Here is an 8,033-nt window from a genome sequence, read left to right as displayed (position 1 = left end):
ACTGGCGCCACCGGGCCCTCTGACCACCACCAGTAGGCAACGGGTGAAGCGTCTTGCCCAAGGACACAACGACCGAGACTGTCCAAGCCGGGGTTCGAACCGACAACCTTCCGATTGCAAGGTCAACTCCCAACTCTTGAGCCACGATCGCCCCTCAAAAGTCTGTTGAAAGTTGTTTATATGTTAGTCTCTTCCTGAGGACAGCCACAACTCCGCCCCCGCGTTTGCCAATCCTCGGCAGATTTAAATAATCACAGTCAGAAGGTAGGAGTTCAGTAAAACAATTGAGCTCACCTGGTCTCAGCCAAGTTTCCGTTAGGAGCATGAGATCCAAATTGCGGTAAGTAAAAAAGTCCTTTAAAATAAAGGTTTTATTAGCTAACGAGCGGACATTAGCAAGGCTAATCCTTAGTGAAGTCCAAGGCTTAGTAGTGGAACTAGGCGCCCGTTGAAGCGTCCGTAGGTTCTGGAAGTTTACTCCTCTCCGACGATGTCGCGGAGGTCGCAGGCATGGGTTTATTGTAGTAATCCCAGCGACAGGAACCAAACAGAGGTAGATTATGGTTGGGGAGGTCCAGTGTTTCACGTAGTCAAATCTGGCTGCCTAAAAGTATTGATCATTCCGGGGACGTAAGAAGGCAACCTTCAGTCTCACCAGTCGACCGCTTCGCCTTCCCTGGCGCTGGCAGCGCCTGGGTTGTAGGCCAAATTTTAATAATATGTATGCATTAAGTCCATAGTAACTACATAAATTGCAAAAAAGTGCAATGAAATACATATAAAATTGAAAATCGTTTTTGGTTTTTGTACATATATTAGAAATGTAAGAGGCTTATCCCTCAAAACTGTAAATACAAAAAAGTTTCATAAAATAGTTTCCAGCCAGAAATTTATTTTGAGTGTCTTCATAGTTTTATTTTTGAGATACACTAAGTTTTATATACTGCAGGGAAAACGAAAATAAATATTATAATGCAAACTTGCAAAAAAAGACAGCATGTGCATCAAAATAAACTATTTCCAGCAGTGCAATTTGAGTTCTAAGCATCCCAGAAACTATACAGAAAAGCATAAAGTCAAACATAACTTTTAAAAACACCTGTCCCCTCCAACTACTGACCAATAACCTGCGTCAGCACCACGTGGAAGCTCCTGTCAGGCATCATAGCGGCTAAGATGAACAGGCACATGGGTCAATACATGAGCGGGGCACAGAAAGGGATGGGCAAGAATACCAGAGGCACAAAACACCAGCTACTGGCAGACCAAGCAGTAAGCTGAGACTGCAGGACCAGACTGACCAACCTGTGCACGGCCTGGGTTGATTACAAGAAGGCCTATGACTCAATGCCCCACAGCTGGATACTGGAATGCTTAGAATTGTACAAGATCAAAAGGACCCTAAGAACCTTCATCAGGAACTCAATGGGGATGTGGCGTACAACACTAGAGGCCAACCTCAAGCCCATAGCACAAGTCACCATCAAGTGTGGGATCTACCAAGGAGATGCTCTGTCCCCACTGCTGTTCTGCATAGGCCTGAACCCCCTCAGTGAGATCATTAACAAGACTGGCTACGGATACCGACTACGGAACGGAGCAGTTGTCAGCCACCTCCTGTACATGGATGACATCAAGCTGTATGCCAAGAGTGAACGAGACATCGATTCACTGATCCACACTACCAGGCTATACAGCAATGACATTGGAATGTCGTTCGGACTGGAGAAGTGTAGTCGGATGGTAACAAAGAGAGGGAAGGTAGTCAGAACTGAGGGGATTGAACTACCAGAAGGCAACATTGCAGACATAGAGGACAGTTACAAGTACCTGGGGATCCTGCAGGCGAATGGGAACCACGAAGAGGCCGCTAGGAAAGCTGCAACCACCAAGTACCTGCAGAGGGTCAGGCAAGTCCTGAGGAGTCAGCTGAACGGTAAGAACAAGATCCGGGCCATCAACACCTACGCTCTGCCTGTGATCAGGTACCCTGCTGGGGTAATAGGCTGGCCAAAGGAGGAGATAGAAGCCACTGACATAAAGACAAGAAAGCTCCTTACCATGCATGGAGGGTTTCACCCCAAGTCCAGCACCCTGAGGCTGTACGCTAAGCGGAAGGAAGGGGGCCGGGGACTGGTGAGTGTCAGCACCACAGTCCAGGATGAGACAAGGAACATCCAAGAATACATTGGGAAGATGGCCCCAACTGACTGAGTGCTCAGTGAATACCTCAGGCAGCAGAAACCCAAGAAAGAGGAGGGAGACGAGGAACCATCATGGAAGGACAGGCCCCTGCACGGTATGTACCACCGGCAGATAGAGGAGGTGGCTGATATCCAGAAATCCTACCAGTGGCTGGACAAAGCTGGACTGAAAGACAGCACAGAGGCACTAATCATGGCAGCACAAGAACAAGCTCTGAGTACAAGATCCATAGAGGCTGGGGTCTATCACACCAGGCAAGACCCCAGGTGAAGGCTGTGTAAAGATGCCCCAGAGACAATCCAGCACATAACAGCAGGGTGCAAGATGCTAGCAGGCAAGGCATACATGGAACGCCATAACCAAGTGGCCGGCATAGTGTACAGGAACATCTGTGCCGAGTATAACCTGGAAGTCCCGAGGTCAAAATGGGAGATGCCCCCAAGGGTGGTGGAGAATGACCGAGCTAAGATCCTGTGGGACTTCCAGATACAGACGGACAAAATGGTGGTGGCTAACCAACCGGACATAGTGGTGGTAGACAAACAGAAGAAGACGGCCGTAGTGATCGACGTAGTGGTTCAAATGACAGCAACATCAGGAAGAAGGAACACGAGAAGCTGGAGAAATACCAAGGGCTCAGAGAGGATGTGGAGGGTGAAGGTAACGGTGGTCCCCGTGGTAATCGGAGACCTACACTCAAAAAAATGAATGAGGTGGATTGTTCAGTGTATATTAATTATTTATTTTCATTTTACTTAAAATATATGTTTTTCTAATCAAGTCTACGTAATTGTGTCTATTATTCAACGTACATAATACTAATGTGTTACTTGATCGCATAACATTTAAGTTAAGTCAATTAGGATCGATATACCTTGTATATCCACAAGGTGGCAGTAATGCAAAAACAGTTGTAATGAAACCGCGCAGAACAAGAAGGTTTCACGGCTTGTGCCTGCTCATGCGCAAGACTTCAAATTTAACTGAAAAAGGCTGTTTTGGCGCCAAGCTGCTGTTTCTTTGAGAGGTAAGACCACTTTTTTCTTTGACTATGTTGTGTAGTATCTATATGTCCAGCATGGTTATATTTTGCGTTTGTCTTACAAGACATTAGTGATGGCCAAATGAAGCTTTCCGAAGCACTGAAGCTTGTATTGAAAAACGGTTCATTACTCGAAGCTTTTCAACACAGTCCTCTCCGGTGACATCTGGTGGTGAAAATTTTGAAGAGCAGCTTGAATCTGCAAAATAAAACGGACTGCTCAATTATCGCTGCTCACTCAAGAGTGGAGTTCTCTCTGATATTGGGCCACCGTTCCGTTGCTTTGAACATGTAATTGGTTTTGTTTTCTCGATTGGGGGGCTGAAAAAAATGTAATGCGTATTTGCGTAATACATTTTGATCAATAAACTTTCCCTATTTAAACATGCACTATGGTGTGGCCTTTCTTTGCTCATAACTCCTTGATGTTGGTAAATACAATAAGTGAGCAATATATATAATATACATATGAGACTGCACAGCACATTATGGAGTATGCCCCTGCTGTGAAGTCCTGCCTCCATCTACTTGTCGTTTAATCACTGGACAGCTGGACAGGTTCATACAAAATATTAGATGAGGCCAATTGTCCTATACATATTTTTGACCTAGGGGTGGGATTGATTGTGAACTGGAAAGGGAAAATGCTTAGGGAGCTGAGTACGGCTGCATCGTCACTGATTTGTAGAATCATTTTGATTCGATACAGGATCCGATTCAATTTGATTGGAATCTGGAAAGTTTTGCCTCAGTCAGAAATATTACAAGTCTGATCATTTAACAGTATATATCCATAATTTCGTATCTAAAAGAAAGCTGACACATGTGAGACTTAATTAGAGATGTAAACAGAGAGTTATGAAACCTGCAGCTGCAGAAGCCAGCGGGAAAAAAAGAGGCAAACACAGCGCGGACCCGACGACACATCAAAATCTGACTCTGACGCGTCGGGTCCGCGCTCTGTGTTCACGTTTGTATGCAGAATCCGTAAACCTGCTCCCAGTTACTGTTTTAGCTGTATGGTGTTTGACGACATGTTGTGAGGTTTAACCTGAGATGCTGGCGTTTCAGGCATAATAACGTTAATTTACAAATCGACACGGGATTTTAATGAATCAATATCACTTTATTCAATTTAGCATGGATTGTAATCAGAAAGGCGATAATCAAAACCCACCCCTAATCAAGAACTTGCAAAGTAAAAACATGCTCTATGTCAGGTAGCCCTTTTGTTATTTACATTTAAAAAGAGGATTAGTGTTACTGTGCGCTGGCTGAGTCTGTTTCTTTTCTTAGAAATAGTTTCTCCTGCCCTGGAGAAAATCCACTTGCATGGAACAGAAGAGGCTGTGGAGTGCAGGAACTACACTGCAAGTTGGTAGATATGCAGGTATTCCTGGGTCCTGCAGACTATCACCTAAAAACAATAAACAAAATGATTTTCTAAACTGTAGCAATGTCATGTACGTATAGTGCCAAATACATTGTTGTAGTCTTCATTAGCTTTAATTCACATGGAAGTGTTCCTGAAGTCATATGCTGTAATGATATTTACATTATGAAAACATGATTTTGGACATTTCAAGTTTTTCACTTCGGCAGATAAAATGAATTGAGCAAAATCAACTCAAAATATTCCCACACGCCAGAACGTCCTCTCTTCCTCGCTGGCTCCATATCTGTCAGTGGAATGATCACCTCTTCGCTCTCTGTCACCATCAACACACTCCACGAATCCCGTGGATGATTCACTTCCTTATATCTGTTTGAATCAGGTACCGAAGCAGTTACGTGCGTAATGAAGCTTCGGACGTCACTGGTCACGTGACTTTTGCCAAACGAAGCAAGCCTCGACACAGTGCTTCTGAACCAGTGTGTTGTTTTTTTCGACACACGCTCCGGAGCGTCAGCTTCAAGCGGGCCATCACTACAAGACATGTTATATCGTTTGCGTGTGCTTGTTTTACATTAGTTTTACTGGGTCCTGGACATGCTTATTTTGTGGACTGTGTAAGAAACATTTTTATTGTTTTTTGTTTTATTAAGGGATTAGCTACAGGGGTTCATGGGGTTATTCTTTCAAGGGGTTATTTTTCCATTTGCTTTCTTGGGATTCCTTTTCTGTAATCCGAGAGTCGGAAATATCGAATAGGATAGCAAGGATAGCATAAAGTGACATTTAAAATCCAAAAAGTCAAGGGCGAAAGCCACTGTGACACCATTGTTCTGCTCTATCAGTAATCTGTATTATGTAAAAATGGTCTGTAAATACAGCATGTTTCCTAGCGGAGTTATACATATCAATGTAGTTATAAATTACAGTTTGTGAAAGTACACACTTAATTTTTTTAATAAAATTATTCAAGACATATGAGTGGACAGACAATGGAGGTCGACAGACCTGGTGATAATTGCTTCTATAGAAAGTTAGCACATGGCAGTGTCAATCTCTTGCTTTTCTTCTGAGTAGTATTTTATTTAGTTGTAATTCAAACAATAATTTGCTTCTTGAAATTAAGGAATTAATTATTTTTTTTCTTTATAAATCTCAGATCCTGCCTTTACCTGCTCCCTCCTATACTGATGTGGTGTATGTGGTATTGCTGAGCTTGTATGTGGTATGTGAACTGTTATACTTTTAAAAACAAAACTGTTTTATAAGTTAAGTTTTCTTTTGTGACCCATCCCATGCCCCTGTTATTTCTTCTCCACATCTGAACCATGGTAAAGGTTGCAGTTCAAGGGCCTGAGGCATGAAATTCTTTTCAGATCAGCTGTGATCAATATTTTTTGGAACTTGATAAATAACAATAAAAGCTGTAATGGCTCCATTAGCATTTTGTGTAAATGTTTGTGTTAAAATTATAGCTTTAATGAGGTCTTACTACATTAGTTTTAGTTTGTATATGTGTACATATAGTATGTATATTTACACTACAGTATGTTGTGTTTGTTGACATATTTTCAGGTGGAAGCAGAATATGTGAGGATTACTACTGCTGCACATGTTCCAAGGCTTTTTACACAACTTGACCAATACACTGACCAGCTCATAAAAGTCTTCAAGAAAAAAGGAGGCGTTGCAGGGAAGAAAATTAGACAAACTTTGGCCCCAGCCACACAGGTGCGTTATTCTGTTGGTAGCAAAATATTATGGCTAATAAGATCATTTTCAAATTTAAACAGCTAGTGTATGGTAGCTGCACAGTGCACTTACATTTATATTAAGCAAGACAAAGTTTGGTACTCAAAACGTTGGAAAATTTAAATTACCTAAACATATGTAAAATCTGATCCCTTGATTTAGGTTAAACCAGAAGTGAATGTTTTTATGTTATGTTTTGAATGCAAAGAAGATGATGTATTAGTTTGTCTTTACCTCCATTATGGACATATATAATGTGGTGGAAACCCTGCCCAACAGGTTAACTATTCATGTCCATGTGATGATTAGTTGGTCTTGTGTACATGTCTATCTGTGCAGTGGATATGTCATTCATTTTGCGTATAATGTGAGTTTCTGTCATCCTAAAGTATATCTGTTTTCTCTTCCTGTATCTCTGCCACTCTCTACAGAAGGAAACCATTGAAAAGGGGAGGGAGTGTGTCCTCAGGGCACTACCTTTTTACCTGAATGAAGACCCAAGCATCCTCTTCAAAGAATAATTGGTTGGTAATTTTAGTTTAGTTTTTTATCTGTATTAAACCAAATTTTGAATAACTAATGTTGTTGCATGTTGTAATGTTGTTGTTGTTGTAATTTGCATGGAACCTGTTTAAATGTTTTGGGAAATCTTCTTGTATACCCAAACTATTTATATTTATCGTTGAATCTGTAGTCTAAAATAGTGGCGCACTGGGGTGCATGTTCCTAATATTGTGTTTACGTCATTAAAGGGTAGCTTTGGCCCTTTTTCTTTCTTTTTTTAAAACTGGATGCCATTTTTCTATGTTTTTGTGTCTAAGCTACAGCTGTTCAGAGGGAGCTGGAACAAATTACCCTTGCTATCTTTACCATCGAAAGAGCTGATGCCAGCACTCCTCCAGCCGATGTGGGTGTAAGCGCCAGACGTCTGCTTTATATTTTTATTTACGATTGAGTTCATGTTTGTTTTATAATTCATAGATTCATTACATAGGTCATCTTTTCAGGATTAATAAATGTGAAAATATATGTGTTTACATAAAGTAATTTTAAGTCACTGTTTTGGGATTGGAACCTAAAAGGGGGTACCTCTCACTTTAATTATGTAAGTGCAATAGTAGCATGAAACCCTGTGTGAGAGGGAAGGGGAGGAGCATGGACAGAGAGGTTAGGAGTCTCACGGTTTTCTGACCGTGTGCACAGCTAGTTCTGGATAACTGCTATTTTTTGGAACTTTCATGCTTTTTAGGAAGGAGTTCATTGTTACATCTTCCGTTTGTAATAAATAAACAGTCTTCAAATCAAAATGCAACTGGAAGCATTTCTTTTGGAAACCAGGAACACGCGTCAGCCATAGACTCTTCTTTTTTGAACTTGGTTTATTGGAAATTACCCTACAGTGGGTATAACCATCTAGTGTGTCCTGCATGACCTGGAAGACCTGGCCTCTGCATGTGCACTCTTAATGGGTGGGATATATGCACTGAATCTCAGTTAACCTCAAGACTGAAAGCTAAGAGACAATCAAAAGTATTGAGATTTAAAGGATTTAATTGAGAGATGATACTGCACCAGAAATGTTGAAGGGTGGTGTGTATATTAGCGTTCAAGGCATATTGTTATGAGGTGGAAATATGTTCA

The 8,033-nt window shown here is 41.5% G+C and overlaps 1 long non-coding RNA gene across 1 annotated transcript; it reads left to right on the top strand.

Annotated features, from left to right (window-relative positions):
- The first annotated feature begins 3,035 nt into the window (after positions 1 to 3,035).
- LOC146642950 (uncharacterized) lies at positions 3,036 to 7,352 on the top strand. The gene is made up of 5 exons (XR_014909672.1): positions 3,036 to 3,232; positions 5,800 to 5,865; positions 6,216 to 6,371; positions 6,824 to 6,916; positions 7,214 to 7,352. It is a non-coding gene; the product is annotated as an uncharacterized LOC146642950 (long non-coding RNA).
- Positions 7,353 to 8,033: the final 681 nt, after the last annotated feature.

This window comes from Rhamphochromis longiceps, linkage group LG23 (genome assembly GCF_057381845.1).
Source record: "Rhamphochromis longiceps isolate RC_006_pf linkage group LG23, R_longiceps_female_GT1.1, whole genome shotgun sequence".
In the NCBI taxonomy this organism is placed as follows: Eukaryota; Metazoa; Chordata; class Actinopteri; order Cichliformes; family Cichlidae; genus Rhamphochromis; species Rhamphochromis longiceps.
Note: the sequence above shows the minus strand (reverse complement) of the source record. Positions and strands in the feature narration are given on the sequence as shown.